The sequence below is a fragment of the Cottoperca gobio genome, chromosome 3 (assembly GCF_900634415.1).
Source record: "Cottoperca gobio chromosome 3, fCotGob3.1, whole genome shotgun sequence".
Lineage (NCBI taxonomy): Eukaryota > Metazoa > Chordata > Actinopteri > Perciformes > Bovichtidae > Cottoperca > Cottoperca gobio.
The window spans coordinates 2,414,110-2,432,500 of record NC_041357.1 but is presented as its reverse complement, the minus strand read 5'-3'; the positions used below and the strand labels follow the sequence as shown (position 1 = coordinate 2,432,500).

At 42.4% G+C, this 18,391-nt stretch overlaps 1 protein-coding gene across 3 annotated transcripts in view; it reads left to right on the top strand.

Moving 5' to 3' along the window:
- The window catches only part of sh3gl3a (SH3-domain GRB2-like 3a), a 49,712-nt gene that overhangs the window by 5,462 nt on the left and 25,859 nt on the right, over positions 1–18,391 (top strand). The window contains exon 1 of one of the 3 annotated variants that reach the window (XM_029460842.1): positions 8,962–8,999. The exons of the other annotated variants lie outside the window; for them this stretch is intronic. The gene's annotated coding sequence lies outside the window, so the exon portion shown is untranslated. Of the gene's footprint in view, positions 1–8,961; positions 9,000–18,391 lie in introns of those variants that run through there. 3 annotated transcript variants of the gene reach the window in all.

Genomic DNA, 18,391 nt, shown 5'->3' with positions numbered 1-18,391 from the left:
AGACGCTACCTCATCCCGAGTGGAAATGTATTCCACTTGCCTCAGATTAGAACTGACATCTCGTGTCTCGTGTGACATTGAAATTCCCACACCAAATACCATCCGTTATCTAACGAGATAGAGATCGCTGACATTGGTGATGACCTTCGACCAGCATCTGGGTGATTCATAGATCAGGCATTGTATTGTCTAACTCATCACATGTTGGGTATCTGGTCTTAGGCAGGGGAATAAGAATGTTATTTGTGAAGTTATTCCCTTGTGCACAAGCTAAATGTCAACCTGCCACTTCCTGTGTGTGTCAGTCTGTGCTTCTCATGGTTGTTGTGTTGTGTGAACCCCTCCCTGTCACGTGTGCAACAAGGGAAGGACCCAAACGCAGGACACAAACTTGGAGCAATAGGTAGGTTTATTGAAGGGGTTTCCAGGGAAAGGGGACGGAGCACATCCGGCTCGTGGAGGCAGAGGGTAAAGTGGGTAGCAGGCAGGCGGGTGGACAGGAAGCCAGGAATCCTGTAGCACAAAAACCAGTAAGCGTTAATACAAAAAAATCACACAAGCAAATGTACTTGAATCCACAATTCAAGCAGCCAGAGACGCAAACTACCACTGTAGCTGAGTAGACGATCTAGCGACGAGTGGCTGAAGACTGGGGTTGATATACTGCTGGGTTGATGAGTTAATGGATGGCAGGAGTGAGGCTTGGAGCAGGTGAGTTGACTGAACTGCAATCAAGGGAGAGTGAGGGGGGCGACACGCCCACAACACAGACACATACACAGAGAGAGAAACAAGCAGGCGACACAGGGAAAACACAAGGAATGACAGGAGGCGTGGCCGTGACACTCCCTTGATCAGTGTAATTGTACATTGTACTAGACATGCGTTTTCTCTTTCACAGCTTGCTTCAAGAGATAATATGGAGGTCTGGTCTCTAACAGGGATGTTATCCACTCATTTATTTTTATTCATTGCACACGTGAAAAAAAATGAAATACAGACTTTACCTTTTGCGGGCAGTGATTCCACATGTAATTGTGTTAAGCACTTTCTAGCACATGTTGGCTGTTTGATCTCACTGTTGTTCTCTGAGTCATGCAGTGCTGAGCAGTCACAGCCAAGGCTGAATAACCTGCAGTGATGTCCTGCTACTGGGAACATAGTGAGAAACTTCTGAACATAACAACCAGACTGTATCAATCAATAGGAATTATCACCTCCGCAAAAAAGCAAACAAAAGATACATTTTTAGAACTAGTTTTAGTTTTAGAACTAAAAATATAATTTGGTATTTCAGCTGCGTCCTTAAGTGGAAATGCTTCGAGAGGCTGAGAACAGATGTACACCAGCAATAGATAACTGGGAAGGGAAACACCGTCACTTCCTGTTTATTTCAACCAAATCTGAATCTATTTCCACTATTATTAAAAAAAGGGGCTTGTAGTGGGATATAACTGCTGGCCTTTCAGATAAACTGACATGGATTTTAGAAGTGTGCATCGATCGCTCTCTGAATCATTACTGATTGACTGCATTGTAGGAAGCAGAAAACTGCTGCTGCACTGTTTTCTGTGGGTTGGAACTTTTATTGTCTATCAATCTGTTGTGTATTCTTTGGATTTACCAATCAATCTTTTTGGAGTGTCAGAAAATGACCATATATATGTCATTATATATTTATATACTATATATGTACATATATATATATATATATATATATATATATATATATATATATATGTATATGTACAGTGTATATATATATATACACACATACTGTATACGTACAGTGTATATATATATATATATATATTTATATATATATATATTATACTGTATAGTACAGTATATCCAAATTAAAAGTAGAAGAGCTGTGCAGTGTTAAAAGTGGTAGTATTGTACAAAAATGTGCAAAGGTTCACAGTACAGATTACGGGAAAGAGTTTATCGAGTACAAATATATGATCACAGAGATGTGTGTTAATGTAACATGTAGTGTCAACGGGAGGAGATAAGAGTTTGTGTCAGTGGGGGTCCCGGGCCTTGTTGATGAGTCCAGTAGCCATCAGTGTGAGCCCGCCTCAGGGTCTTGGAGGCGCACAGGTTCTGGCAGGACGGCAGATTGCAGCCAATCACCCTCTCTGCCGAGCGAGTGACACACTGCAGTCTGCCCTTGTTGCTTGTTGTAGCTGCAGCGTACCAGATGGAGATGGAGGAGGTGAGGATGGACTTGATGATGCCAGTGTAGAAGTTCACCATCATTGTCTTTAGCAGGTTGAACTTCTTCAGCTGCCGCAGGAAGAACATCCTCTGCTGTGCTTTTTTGATGATGGAGCTGATGTTCTGCTCCTGGGTGATGGTGGAGCCCAGGGAGCAGAAGAACTCCACAGTGTCAACTGAGGAGTCACACAGGAGTTGTTCTGACCACACCAATTCACCAGATGGTCAATCTCCCACCTGTGGGCAGACTCCTCCCTACCACAGATGAGACCAATGAGGGTGGTGCTTTCCCGACCTTCAGGAGCTTGATGGACTGGTGACTGGAGGTGCAGCTGTTGGTGTACAGGGAGAAGAGCAGAGGAGAAAGAAGGCAGCTTTGCGGGGGACCAGTGCTGATGGTCCAGGAGTCTGAGACGTGTTTGCCCAGCTCACATGTTGCTTCTTTCAAGGACTCAAAAGAGTTCATAACCATAGAGGTCAGAGTGACGGGTCTGTAGCCGTTAAGTCCTTTGATCCTTGGTTTTTTTAGGGACGGGGATGATGGTGGAGGTTTTGAAGCAGGTTGGCATGTGGCATGTCTCCAGTGAGGTGTTGAAAATGTCTATAAACACTGGAAACAGCTGATCAGTACAGTGCTTCAGCGTAGATGATGAAACAGAGTCTGGACCAGCTGTTTTTGTATTTTAAATAGCCTGTTAAAGTCCTTTTCCTGAATAGATAGGGTCGTTGTTGTGATGGGTTTGTCCACTCCACACACAGTATGTGGCCGGTGAGCGTGAGCTGTTCATCCTGCATGTTGGCTTGCGGTGGAATGTAAACACCGATCAGTATGAATGAAGCAAACTCATCAGGGGAGTAGAAGGATTTGCAGATAATTACAAAAACATATTCCTCCAACTTTCGATTTTCTGGAGAGCTCCGTGTCGAAATCCACTCTGAACAGTTGCACCGCTGAGTCCGGTATCCACAAAGCCACGTCTCAGTGAAGAACAAAACCAGGTAACAGTGTGAAAGAGCTCAATATGCTGTGGGTAAACACTGAATTAACAAACAAAACAAGACAAAACAGGGCAAACCACAACACAGAGGCAGCCATCCCGGGCGCCATCTAGATTAAAAAGCATTACCAACAGAATGTAAAGAAGTAACAGTGTTGACATTATGTCGAAGACGTCTATGTGTTGTGTTGCAGAGATATCTACTAAAATAAGCATTCTAACCAACTAGCCACGGCAAGTCCTGTCTTGTAATACTACTTGTACCTCCAGAGGCAACAGTGAGTCACTGTAGCTCCAGACTGCCCTCAGTACAGAGGACGAAGAAGAGCTGCCATGTCAATGCTGTCAATAATACATCCATGGTCTGTGTGAAGACCTGCACCCTCGCCTTGTCTTCTCCGCCGCTGGAAGGCTGCTTCACTTGGAGGAGAGTTCGGAAGCTCCGGGAAACGGACCCCCAGTTAATCACTGGGGACCGCCCCGCCCTGCAGCAATCTTTCTGTTGCTGCTGTTACACAGGTTACACCCAGCGACCCATGGCTCTGGGATTTGTGTTGACTAAATTCTAGTTGCTGCAGCCACAGACTGAGAGCCTGTCTCCGGAGCTCCTGAGTGCCGAAAGCTCTCCTCCCAGCAGGGTGGTCTCCTGGACAAGGGGAGATGGACCAAAATTCCGGGTTACAATCAACATATGTAGAAGCAGAGTGGGGGTTTCTGGTACTTCACCTACTTCGAAGGTGCTTGAAGGGAACATTTTAAAGAGGTCAAAAATCGATGAAGGCCACAAACCGAAAAGTGTCTGTCTTACAGTAAAGCTGTTCTATATACTACAAGTTTTGCATAAAATAACAGAAATATTAATTGACTATGATTGTGAATGTGGGAAGGTATCAGGAGGACACTGTGACACATTCAAGAGACATAGATATAGATATATATATATAGATATGAGGGCCCAATCTGTCCGGCCTATCTATGACTTGATAATGTTGTTGTTTCTGTGGGAGGTGCTGCGGGAGTATGGGGAGAGGGGTTGCTTTATCACCAATCCTGTTTGTGATTTTCATGGACAGGATATCGAGGCGTAGTCGTGGAGGAGAGGGGTTGCAGTTCGGTGGCCTGAGGATCTCATCGCTGCTCTTTGCAGATGATGTGGTCCTTATGGCATCATCGGTCTGTGACCTTCAACAGTCACTGGATCGGTTCGCAGCCGAGTGTGAAGCGGTTGGGATGAGGCTCAGCACCTCAAAATCTGAGGCCATAGGCTCTCAGCAGGAAACCGGCTGGAAGCCGCTGCTCCTTTACATTGAAAGGAGCCAGTTGAGGTGGTTCGGGCATTTAGTAAGGATGCCGCCTAGGCGCCTCCATAGGGAGGTGTTCCAGGCATGTCCAGCTGGGAGGAGACCCCGGGGAAGACCCAGCACTCGGTGGAGAGATTATATCTCCTCACTGGCCTGGGAACGCCTCGGGATCCCCCAGTCGGAGCTGGAGGATGTGGCTTTTTTATTCGACTTAGACTCCTCACACAGGGGGACTGATTGGTAACATTTGTTAGCAGTATTCTGATCTGACCATTGTATTAGGAGGATTTAATAACATTTCAATTTCATAAAATCTCTTTTTTTGGCCTTTATTGATAGTACATCAGAAGAGACAGGAAAGGTGGAGAGAAAGAGGGGGTGACCTGCGACATTGGGCCGTGGGTCAGGTTCAAACCCAGTGCACTGCTGTTAAAACTCAGCCTTAGTACATGGGGACTAATTTCTCTCTTAAAAATCACATATTTCAGGATAAACTGATGAGTGATTTTGAAGGTTTCTCTTCGTGTAGGGTCCCAGACAAAAATGATTCCACAATTACTGAAATACAATTCTTCCCAATTCCAAATCCATCTCATGATCGGATAAGTTTCTCCTCAAAGGCTTTCATGCAGTTGCACTTGCTTGTACACACAAAAAGGACAAAGGTGATATGTTAAGAATAAAAACACAGAGCTTGAGAAAGAAGTTCAACCTTTTCTACTTTCACAGATTACACACCTGGCCAATCGCTGCATAAAGAACTTTGGATTGTCTGTTTAAGAAAGTTATAAAAATCACCAGAGGCAACCGCACTGGATTCTGTCGTTGTGAAGGCCGAAGCATACTGAAGCTTTTAGTCAAGCAGCATGTTAAAAACTAGGGTTGAACACTGAACTCCCCATCAGTGTAAGTGTCAGGGTTTAAGTCTCAGGGTCTGAGCTGCCTCATGTCTTCACCACAGGTCAGGGTACAGAACTTGCCTGCAGTTCTCTTTTCTCTGCATGTTATCACTATAACCTATGTACGCCTGCAGTCTGCCAGAGACACACAATGCCACTCAATAGAGATACAGCTGACAACTTGGTGTAAAGAATCTATCTATCTTTAATGACCGACCGATGGAAGGGCCACAGTCGCCTCGTGGTCTGGCTGGCAGCCTTTCAGCTCATTAACATTTCAGTAGCTCATCATTAGTGTGTGCGGCTTCACTGACGTGGTACAAAATGAACAGCAGCTGATACATGATACACAGAAATAGGATGTCCTCTTGGACTGATATGTTCCTTCTAGAATATTACAGTTTTTACAGGTTTTATTTGGAAAACCAACACATTTTATTTAAATATTTTTATTATTATTTTCTTTTCTTCAAGGACTTGTGCAACACATAATATTTAAGAAAGAATATTATGGAGAACTATTTAATAAAGTATTATTAAGATACTTAATGTTACACTGTCATAGTGTGTATGTATGCACTATAGCATGCTGCACATGCAACAACGTGCTGTCGTTCCCAGAAATGATCAGTTAGAAAGTAATTTGTGGAAATGAGATTCCAGCTGCCATGAAACACAGATTGTGGCAGACTCTGAACAATAGAGTGCCGAACCAGGGGATAATGATTTAAAAAGCAGTGGGAGAAGGTGGGCGCAATCTTCAGAAAACAGACCCAGATGTTATTTGTTTCTGGTAAAGAGCTTCTGATAGAAAGTTAAATGTTAATGCTCTTCAGTAAAAATAGAAATACAGGGGAAATGAGCGGAGCAGAAAGAGTTATGGGTATGGGAATATTACCAATAAAAGTTTTCATTGTGGATCCACTTCCAAGTTGGTAAACTACCTGGATCTATTCAGTTTTAACTTGGTTTAACTTTTCATTTGTAGCTTGTTGTTTATCAAGCATGGGGGTTATAGGCTTCCCATTTTAATCTGCAACTAAGGCTTTCGCTGGTGTAAATGACTAACTTTGTTCGTAGATTTTGTCAGCGGTAGCTAATTAAATGGGGCAGCAGTGGTGACTTGGCTTGGGAACCTGAGGGTAGCCGGTTTAAGTCCCCGAAAACAGAGTGTGTAGTGATACTTTGAGAGGTACCAATTCGCCTCCTGGGCACGAGGCACCGGAGCCCCACACTGCTATACAGTCGCTGCTCACTGCTCCAAATACTAGGATGGGTTAAATGCAGTCTAAATTCCACTGTGTGTGCTGCTGTGTGTTACCATTAAAAGAGGATTCAAAATCCCCCATTTCCAATTGTAATTCCATAAGTAACAAAATAACAAATTCAGGAACTAACTCAAACTTGTGTCTGTTTTCTGGTTAAGTTTGCAGTCTGTGAAACTAATGTTAGCTAAAGTAGAAAACATCATTTATTGGATGTCAGTCTTCATTTACTGTAACATAGTAATATGTGACTTTCTAGTAGTGTTTGAGTATTACCAGAAGACTATGTATAACATATGTGGTCGTCAACGTAAAATATAGCTAATGCCATTATGTGACAAATTTCTTTGACGTGAATAATGTTCAGGCTAACACTAATGTAGAGGCTTAAATGTGACACAAAGGCTCACAATTAATAAAGCAGAACGAGAGATATTAACTTTTTTACTCCATGCATTCTTCTCGTAAACCTGCCGCCTACATTGCCCACAATGCAATTCGACCACCAATGTTTCAGTTGCGTTTCTGCTGTGTTATGCTAGTAGATGAGGAGCAAGCTACCGAGGTTTGGTGAACTCACTTATTTCTAAGTGACAACCATTCAAATGTGCACCCCTCAGACCCAACCGACGCTGACTCAAGTGACATCACTTGAGACAAATGATCAGAGATCGAACAGCTCCCGCTGGAGACACAAGCAGCTTCATACAACTTTTGCACATACAGTAGTTTAGTATTTGTAAACAGACTGCTGTGCAAAGTTGGTGGAGTAGTTCAAGTTTCTACACCTCTTTTTTATGTAACAAAACAAATCAGAAATGAAATTAGTGGGTTTCACTTAATCCCACTGTATATCATATTTTCTATTACACTTCTAGGAATCTTATGAAATTTCCAGGTGTTTAAAGCATTTTTGATTAAAATGCCATCAAGCCCCCACCATCAGTGGTGTGTTGGAATTTCCCAGTACACTGTAAGTTATCTGGGACAATGTATTGACTGAATTTAGCTCATTGCAGATATATTGATTGGTGTAAGCGTATATATCGGCTGATAAAAACAATAAATGTCAGTACAGACGAGCTAAAGATATGATATATGTAAAATGTTCTGCTCAGTACATAACTTGGTCACAATTATTTCAACAAACAGATTTAAGGGATCCAATTTAAAAAGTGCTAATGTTATGTGAGTGTTAAGAGATAATAAATATCAGACGTTATGCTGTTAATATATTTTTAAGCTCTCTGGTATTGATATTGGTATTGTCCTCGCAAACCCAGTATCAGTCAGGCTGTAGAAGGTCTTGACATTATATCGATGGTGTAACAATGTCCACATTCTTCTTTTACAGTGGCAGTTTTTTCAGCTTGACTTTAAATTAAAAACAGAAATATAAAAAAATACAATTTGAGTGGTATCATGCTTGCTTGTTTACGGCTGTCACACCACGTTGCCTGAGTGAAGGAATAATAATTACATTAGACCTGACCAGGGCTCGTCAACTGACGACACTGATGCTAACAGGAGAGGAATGTCGAGGGGAGAGGACGCTGGTGCTGCTTGTTCGCCACTTCTCCTGTTGTTGTTGTTTGTTGTTTGCCGTTTCTTCTGCTAGTTCTAGTTCTAGTTCTAGTTTAAGTCTGTTCTACTAGGATTCTACTGAATTACAAACCATGTTTGGCACCTTGAGATTGCTTTTAGCTTTGAAAGGCGCTTTACAAATAAAATGTATTATTATTATTATTATTATTATTATTAACAGACAAAGTGTCCCTGCTCGGGACAGGCCTCTAATGAGGCAATTACCTGGAATGGCAGGTTTAACCCAGGAATGATGAAGGAGGATTAATCCAATAATGTCACCCTGCCTAATGTGGGGTTTTTTCTATAAGAAAAACAAATGTTCTTGTAAATCTTCTGTCTCTTTTCAGTAGACAACCTTGTTAACTCCCTTACTGTTTATCAGAACATGATTCCCGTGCATCGACAGACGGAGACTTTGCCTCCCTGAAGCAGAGCAGCGGTGTTAGATACTTCTGCCTGTCTGCCTTAAAGGGAAACATAAACAATACAATGTCTGCTAGACTGCCTGCTGTGTCTTCCTTCTTCACACACTGTGGTTCCATATAAACCCAGCGTAGTACACACACGCAGTAGCACTGTTGGGTAGATAACTGTGTACAGTAAATGCTGAATGAAAGGCTCTTTTCGCTGTGTTATCGAGCCAAAGACATCTCTAGCTTTTCAACATGCAGACCTGTCAAATGGACGTACATGGCACACTACAGATGTAATTACCAGCAGCACTTACAGGTATGAGAAGGAAGCCGTTTGCTTTAGTTTGTTTAGTATTGAACTAGCTGTATACATGCAGATGCATAAATAATATTAGTTATAGAGTAATAGTAGCTGTGGTACGTATTCCTACCCAGTGGTGTCTCTGCTACTCTAAAGGGTCTTCCTTCAAACAAACAATAGTTAAAGCTCCACCAGTCTATGTGTAATTGAAGTTGTGGCTTGCCAGTGATGAACCAGTCAGGTTGCTGAGAGGACTACTCTATGTTTGAACGGTGTTTCATGCTTTTAGGTTGTGGTCTCTTTACAAATAGATGTTATTTGGTATAAGGGGTTTATGTTGTACATGGAGAACAAATCTGTACAATCATTTAACCAGACTGACCATGTAGCAGAAAGAGACACAGATACCTATGAGCAACAATTCAATAAGAATAGAAGAAATCATTGAAATTATCATTGATAAAAGAAACTGGAAGCTTAGCATAACATGTGTGTGCAGATTTAAACAGGAACAAGTTCCTGTTTCAGTGTCAAGTGCACAATAATGCCTCTAACAAACTGAATTAACAGGCAAAGCTATTCTTCAAACTTCACAATCGAAACACAAGGTTGGCACTATTGGACTTGGATCTGGGACTATCAGATGGACACTATTGACTGACAAACCACAGTGACAATTGTATTCAAATTAAATTGAATTAATCAAATTGACCACTGGGAATGTAAGGTATATTTCTCTGCACTGACATCATCTCTTACATTGGGGTTCTTAAGTGAATGATACATGACAAGCAGCTGTGTATCCATGTGTGTTGTTATGACCTTCTCCAGTTAGAAGTGCACTGCAGCAGTTGACAACATTGCAACACTACTAAACAGACCTTAGTGCCTTTACAAAATACTGTAAACTTATTTGCTTGTACATGATCTCAGCTGAAAATCATTGTGAGGCTCCAGTTCCCAACTCACTCCACCCACCACTGAACAAACACACTTGCTCAAAACAAAAGCAGGAAGGTCGTAGCTCACACAAATAGGAAGTACTTATTGTTTTAAAAAAAGGTCTCTCGATATTTTTGTGCTTTGGAGAATTCAAATCCATAAATTTTAAAAGGTGTGTTCAGTTTGGATATCCACTACACACACCTCTCTCTAACTGCATTAGTGGAGCTATTGCTGTCCCCTCATCATTGCCTCTGCAATGCAGCTCCTTTGGGAGACACAGTAAAACAATATGGTTCTGCTATAACCCACGAACACACAACAACAATTCCTGTGTTTGTGTGTGTAGGCCAGTGATTCACCTCTTTGATAGGTTCAACATTGTTTTGAAGGGAAACTGCTATTTACTCCAGTCGGCTGTGTGGTTTGAATTCATGTCCCTTTCCCTCCTATCAATAGCACATCTTAGCAAAGGGGAAAGTGTGCTCTGTGACTAACAGTGAGTCACAGAGCACCACACAGACAGAGCATCGCACTCTTATCTTTGTTCTGACCTTCTGCATTCTTTTCCTCCGTCCGTACCTTTCCAGCCAACCTAGAATGCCTCGTATCTTGTTCTGACTAATTTCCCACTAGATCCACCACGCTGTGAGGCTGACGTAGTAGAGTCTGTGCTGCACATTATCTCTGCATTGCATTAATTAGTGTCAACCAATATTAACAGGTTACAACATCGAATAATTTAATCAACCTTGCTGTCTTTAAATCCAACCTTTCTTATTAGCCTTGTCATCTAAAATCAAATATCTTCCCAGAGGCTAAGCCCATTTCACTTTCTCCATTGAATGTTTAATGAGTTCTACAGGAAAAAATGACTTCATCTCCATTTTAGTTAGATACAAGTTTCAAATCAAATGTCTTGATAATAAGGATTTTTTTGCAATTTCATTAATACTTAATTTTCATGCTTCAGCCAACTGCAAACTGAACACACAGTTTTCTGTCTGCATTATTAGCATATGTATATATTCAATCCTCTGATCGGCTGCCTCTGATTGTACTGGAATAGCTGCAGTATTTTGGCAGCAATAATCATTTATTGACTCATTTCTCACTAATAGATTTAATGTGATTAGTATTTGTTTCCCCATGTGTTGCATGAAAATACCAGTATACGGAGAAAGGGAGAGAAACACAGACGAAGAGACGAGGGAGAGAAAAATAACTACTCATGGCGCTCTCCAAGAAGAGAGAAGTCAACAGAGCTTTCAACCCAGAATGGACAGACTCATTCATTTATTCTAACATTGGTTGAGACAGAAAGAAAAAGGGAAACTCAAGCTGCTGCTACACTTTATTTAATTTTTTCTAAGATTAAGTACTTTATTTTAAGATGCACAATCTTTCAAAAGCTATTTTATTTATTTTCTAAATTTTATTTTTAAATGAACCCCAAGAAGAACACTATACATATCTACAGCTATATATATATATATATATATATATATATATATATATATATATATATATGTAAAGTTCAATGTTAAGTGACAATAAATATTGTCTAAATGTTTTAAAATTGTACTTTCTTTATTAGATTTGACGTTGATACAGCTACTAGGCTACTTCAATTTATAAAACGGACATGTCAGATCAAGCAATCTGATTGGTTCTTAGCCGTGGTATAATGAGTGTATATCACGGGTAGAATTGTAGTTACTTTTCACAACAAGTCAGTATCCCTCCGCGTCTGAGAAAAAGCCGTTACAGCTGTTAAATTACGTCCGTTAAGAAACAAACTTACAAAGCTTTACTATGGAGGAGTGGATTGATCAGTGCCTATCTCCAGAGAAAAAAGCCTCTAAAAGACGACATGCAGAGCTACGTGAAGAGCAGGTAGACCGAATGGAAAAAAAACGAAACAAACAGAACACTGCGCTAGCTGTTAGTGTTGTTGCATAGCAACCACCTCGCACTATGTTTTGTGCAGAAGGCAACGGAGGGACTATTTTATTTTGAAAATCATTATTTAATAATAAAAACTATTTAGATTGGAGTGTGTATTTTTTTTTCATATTGCCACACTTGGTAACCGTTTCATAAAAGCAATAGCTCACTTCAGACCGTGGTATATGGTCATTATCACAGTTAATGGGGTTGTACCACGCCCCTGACCTATGGTATAGATGATGTGGACCCTGAGGTGGCTTTTTCTATCAACACTTTTGGAATATAGTTGTTCTCCAAAGATATCTTAAGTGCCAACTGAGAGATGAAACACATCCTAAAAGGTCAGTACACTTGGGGTTTGGTGATTTCATGATACACTGTGAAACGATTTGCCAGCAGGCAGAGATGTTTCCATACTGTTATTACCAAGGCTGATGTCCCTTTGATATCTCTAGTTGTATTAAACCATTGCTGGGAAAATGGTGGGAAGGACTGCTTTATGGAAGTATTTTATTTACAGGATTCTTGCATCAATGTGATGAAATACCCTGAGTTGTCAGGAACAAGTGGCTGGCTAGCCGACTCAGGAAAGGCAGGATCAGGACAGACAGGTAGCAAGCAAGTGATAGTTGGAGATTACTTAGTAACTGTATCCCTTACATACCCTCCTGTAGATGTAGATGCTGTAGTCAAGCAAAGAAAAATCTTGGTCCAAATTCTACCTTCTCTTTAACCATTGACTGGTCGTTGGGGGAAGAACAATCTGCACATTATCTCTAGATTAACTAAATTGGCCAAAAGTCACTGAGTGCACTTTACTTGGAAATTAGTTATAGATACAAATAAAAAGCATTGCAGCATAAACATTATTTTTAACCTAATTATTCACCTGCCCATATTGATATGTTTCCCAAAAATAGAACGAGCCGTCTCATCTGTCTAAAGCTGCATTTCCACAGTATGGTCCGGCTCTACTCAAGCCAACTCACCTCAGGGAATTTTGTTTTCCATATGTTCCACTATTTAAAGATGCCGGGTGTGTGCAGGATCTCCCATGGCGTGCTTATGACAATTCTCTCTGACCAATCAGTGGTTTAACTCCATCTTTTTAGTGTCTGCTCAGCTCCCTTGGAACTTAAAAAGTACCAGGTATCAGGTACTATCCCTTGTGGAAAACCAAAAAAGAGCAAGCTCAGTTGAGAAAAGCCGTACCATGCAGTAGAAACGTGAAATAATCAGATGCGCCTGCAGTTATAATTAAAACAAAAATGAGCTGATTTATTAGACCAAACTTATTTGAAATATGCAAATTTGCAAATATTCACACTCAAAGCCTATCAAGTAGTAATGCGGGGAAGTATGTAATACAATACCAGGCTACAAAAGCCCTAGTCAAGTATGGAAACAAATAGAGAGATGCAGCACACTAATGTGAACTCTTGTTCCAGTGTTTGGCTGCTGGGCCATCATTGTGTTACATTAGACTAAACAGAGTGAGTGCTGCTGTGTGTGGATGTGCATGTGTGTGTGTGCTCTCTACAAAGGAACCAGCAGAGTGTGTGTCCCCCAGGCCCACCTGTAAACACCTGTGTTCAGAGTGCAGGAAGAAGGAACACACAGCTTCAACAACACAGTTACACGATCAAAGAAATGAGTGTAAACAAACGTGCAATGCTGGTGGCTTCTGTGATCTGTCTTTGAAAGAAAGAACTAACGGAGATGATCGCAGCTTGCTGGAGAGTCCTTTCATGTCAAAGCAGAACGTTTAGTTTGTGAGTGCCTGCTGAGCCTTGTGTTCACTCTCAGTTCACTGCTGCTGATAGTTGCAGCTCTAATGTGTACGATAGATACCGTCAGCGTGGATTAAAAGCTGCTGCAGCTTGTACTAATGCATCTGACCCTGGAGCATGTCCCTGTCCCAGTCAGCACTGCTGCCCCCGTCTCCCTTTCATTTAGAACACTAACTCAAACCGTATCTATTATGAAAATATTCATAAAAGAAAAATCAACTTTAAAATGACTGTTATTTTAAAGCTTCCCCCTCCCTGCATGGATCTGATCCAGGTGTATACTGATGAAAGGGCTGAAATATGTTTTATACAAAAATGTATGCCATCTAAATCATTTGAAAGATGAATGAATTTAAAAGTAAAACATATTTAACACATAGTGGCTTCAATATTGTATTGAGACTGGTCTATAACTGTGTGTTTGTTAGTGTATGTTTGGTTTTTAAAGCTTTCTGTGTGCTGAACAGTTGCAGCCGGACAGCTACACAATGTGCTGAACCTCTCTATAAGAGATGTCGATTGTAGTTTTTATTATAGATTCAAGTTTTTTTCAAGTAAATGAAATGTTATGTTGTCAGAATATTAAAGAATTAGTTAAACTTTTTTGCTTATTTGTTCTCCAAGAGAGTGATGAGTCGATAGGTACTAGTGCCACTAGGGGTGTCAGGAATCCGACAACACAGCGGAGCCGGAGCCTGCAGCTCAAAGATGATACAGCACAGTTTCACCGGAGCTTGCACCTATAACACAACACAGCGTAGCGTAGCTTACCTGTAGCCTGCAGCTGCGCTTTCCGACACAACAATAATTATTTAAATTTGACGATGTGGCATTATAGTGCACACCTCTGAAACGGTGTTTCTTTACACAATATATTTTGCTTGTTTCACCCACACATGAACAGAAATGTTAAAATGATAACGTGTGTTTTCGGTGGGAGTTATGTGTGATCTGTTTGTGAACACGGCTTGACTCCGGCTCTGTACTTAACAGACAGACATGAAATTTATATCAACATTTCTTCACATCTCAGAGAGATAGGACTTAAGTATTCAAGTATTCATTTAGTGATTCAGTGAAAAGCATGATCTTAAGAATATAACAGTAAATGACTTGATGGACCAGACTGAAGATGTACAGTGGTACCTCCCTTTTCATTTCACTCAGCACACTGCCCCCTCCACTGTCCTAGATAGGCTCTGGCAGCCAGATTGGTCTCATTTCTCAACTCTGAGGCTACTAATTTTACCCAGACTCTGACCCACTTGGTGCCTACAATTCTCCTTCTGCTGGCAGTACTTGTAGTGGAGCTTTGGACACACACACACACACACACACACACACACACACACAACACATTCACACCCCCTATACTGACACACGCAGTATGACTGTTTAAATGTGCTTGTATATATTAAAACAATGAAATGTGACGTCTGGATTACGATTGATTGGATCTCACACGCACGGTTGAGCGGTTTGGATTGGACGGGGGCGTGTTTTGTGACGCAAACTGCATCAATCATGTTCAAAGTAGCTTTGGGTTAATGTTCCCTTTGGATTTGGAATCTTAGTTAATATGTTGTTTGTCTTTTAGTTCCATTAATTATAATATTCCATATACAATGTCCCTGTTGACAGCATCAGTGATGATGAAGTCTTGGTTTTATTGCCGGTTGATCTCCAGGTCCTCCCACTTAGTAGCTCTCTGTTGGCGGAGCTGCTAACTGGACTACCGATCATCAGCTGATTCACTAAACTGCTCCTAAAGGAAGACGCTGTAGTTTAGTTTTACATGTTGAGTGAGTTGGGAGGGCTACTTAACACATCTGCCATCTGAAGAGCTTCACATCCTTGTCTGTGTGGTATTTCCTTTCATTCATAGGCCTGGTTCCAAGCTTCAAGAATTGTTTATGAATTAATACAGGACAATATTTTCTAGAAAGCATAGTTGATTTGTTGTTGATCATTGAATTGTGGTTGTTGAATTCAGTCAAACGTTTAATGCATCTTAAAGGGTCTCTCACTATGCACTACCTGAAGAGTTGATAATTATATAGTAAGTAAATAGACAGGAGATGATGGTGGCTACCGTTGGGTTTTTCAAAGGTAGTCTTAGTAATGCAGAACATCACTGATGAAGTAGTGTATGAAGCAGATTGACATGAAAGTGGGTTGATCAGAAAGTAAACTGCAACACATTAAAATAAGTTCTGAACTGTGAAAGGAATGCTTTTTCAGTTGTAGCACATGAGCTCAGCGACTGGCCTGCAGTCAGGCGTTTCCTCCTAACTGGCCAACTGCCCTTAATCTTTCAGTATTAGTCCACTATTTGTGCACACAGAACTTCAATCCTTTTTAAAGCTGCCAGGGAATGGTGTCAAAGTCCCCTCCTGTGTTTGAAACACCTTTTAAACCCACGCTGGGTCAATAGTATGCTGTTATACCAATGACCAGGGTCCATCATCCACAAGTGTCGGTTGTGGATGATGTAAAATACCAGGTTATTAACCAAAACAATTATTTCCCTAAATAACAAAATCCAAATCATAAACTGTCACGGTGTGGTGAAGGTGAGGACCCAAATGCAGTTCACTGGACGATGAGGTTAACAAAAAACGAGCCCGCAGGAGGCGGGGCAGGAGGCCGAGGAAGAGGCCAATCTGGAGACCGGCGAAGTGGGCTGGAGGACGGCGAAGCAGGCCGGACTGCTCTGGAGGGCGGCGAAGCGGCCGGGCAGGATGCGGGCGGAGCCGCTCAGGAGGCCGGCGGGGAGGCCGGCACGCGAGGCGGGGTGGGGTATCAAGGGACAGAGGGAGCACAGGGGCTGGGGTCAGAAACAGGGGGCTGTCGCGGCCCAGCAGCAGAAACAGGGGGCTGTCGCGGCCCAGCACCAGAAACAGGGGGCTGTCGCGGCCCAGCACCAGAAACAGGGGGCTGTCGCGGCCCAGCAGCAGAAACAGGGGGCTGTCGCGGCCCAGCAGTAAAAACAGGGGGCTGTTGCGGCCCGGCAGCAGGAACGGAGGGCTGTCGCGGCCCAACAGCAAGAACAGGGACTAGGGCCTTGAGGGGCAGCTGCGGAACAGCTGGGTCCTCGAGGGGCAGCTGCGGAACAGCTGGGTCCTCGAGGGGCAGCTGTGGAACAGCTGGGATCTCGAGGGGCAGCTGGGGAACAGCCGGGGTCTGCAGAGGCGGCAGGGAGACTGGCCGGTGTCTGCAGAGGCGGCAGGGAGACGGCCGGGGTCTGCAGAGGCGACATGGGGACGGCCAGGGTCTGCAGAGGCGGCAGAGGACCTGGAGGCTGTCGTGGTCTGGCAGCGGAAACGGGGGGCTGCCACAGCCCGGCAGTCAGACCCGGAACTGAAGCAGGTGCGAGCGGCGGCTCGGAGGCAGGAACTGCTGGAATATGTTGCGGCCCAGCAGCATTAGCTGGGGTGTGAGACTTTATGTGCCACCGTTTGAAGCTCTTGTTATGAAGCCTAGCAGTCCTCCGAAGACTGCGAGGGCCTCCCAGAGCCAGGCGAGTACCCAAAATGGGTTAGGGACATCCCAACTGGGAGCTCTTGTCCACTCACCGTAATTACAAAAAAAAGCTTGTCCATCTCTTGCAGCAGGGAAACGACTGGGGTCTGCAGAGGCGGCAGGTAGACGGCTGGGGTCTGCAGAGGTGGCAGGGGGACGGCCGGAGTCTTCAGAGGCAGCAGGGGGACGGCCGGGTTAGTTTAAAGTGGCACCATTAAAAGGCTAAGATAAAAATATATAAAATATCACCATTAAAAGGCTAAAGTAAAGAGATATAAAATATCACTATCAAAAGGCTAAAGTAAAAAGATATGTTTTTAGCTTACTTTTGAAGATATTGAGTGAGCTTGCCTCCCTAATGTCTGCAGGTAAAGTGTTCCATAGCTTTGGTGCATAATTGCAAAAGGCTGCATCCCCAGTTTTCTTTTGGATGTTTCTGGGAAAATTTAATAAACCAGTAGTGGATGATCGTAATGTTCTTGGGGGCACATAGTTTATTAGAGAGTTGGCAGTGTAACTTGGTGCGGTTCCGTTTAGGGCTTTGTATAGACGGAATCGGAGTTTCGGAGTTTCGGAGTTTCGGTGGAATCGCAATTCATGCTGGTGTGGCCACCATATTGGATTTCTTCTCTACGTGTTTGTATTTAGCTTATTCTTCAAGCGTTTTTATATTGTATTTAGCTTATTCTTCAAGCGTGTTGTAAACAAACCTACTACTCTACAATGAGTTCTGAACTCCTTTCTTATGATGAGGTTCAGATGTGGAAAGTCGAAGCTTTGAAAGTATTTTGCTGCAAGCGAAATTTAAAGATTTCAGGAACAAAACTCGAGCTTATTGCCAGGGTGTTTGCTGCATCAGAGATAGGCATTGAGGAGCAACCAACAGCTAACGAAAGACTTTCAATCACAGAAAAAGAAAAGACTAAGCTTTTGGTTATGCCGAGTGGCGTTTCAGTGCCTGATCCCTTGACATTGCAGGATGGCTGAAAACAACAGCATGACTTCATTGGCCGCCGATATACCTCAGCGATATAACATTATTTTTAATGTCTGACCACCCAGGGAACGATGTCGAGTTTCATAAACGAACTTTGAACGAATACAAAGAAGGCAAAGCATTTAGACTGTTTGACTCTGGCTGGTTGAAACAAATACAGTATATCTCAAAAGTGAGTACACCCTTTAGATTTTTGCAAATATTCT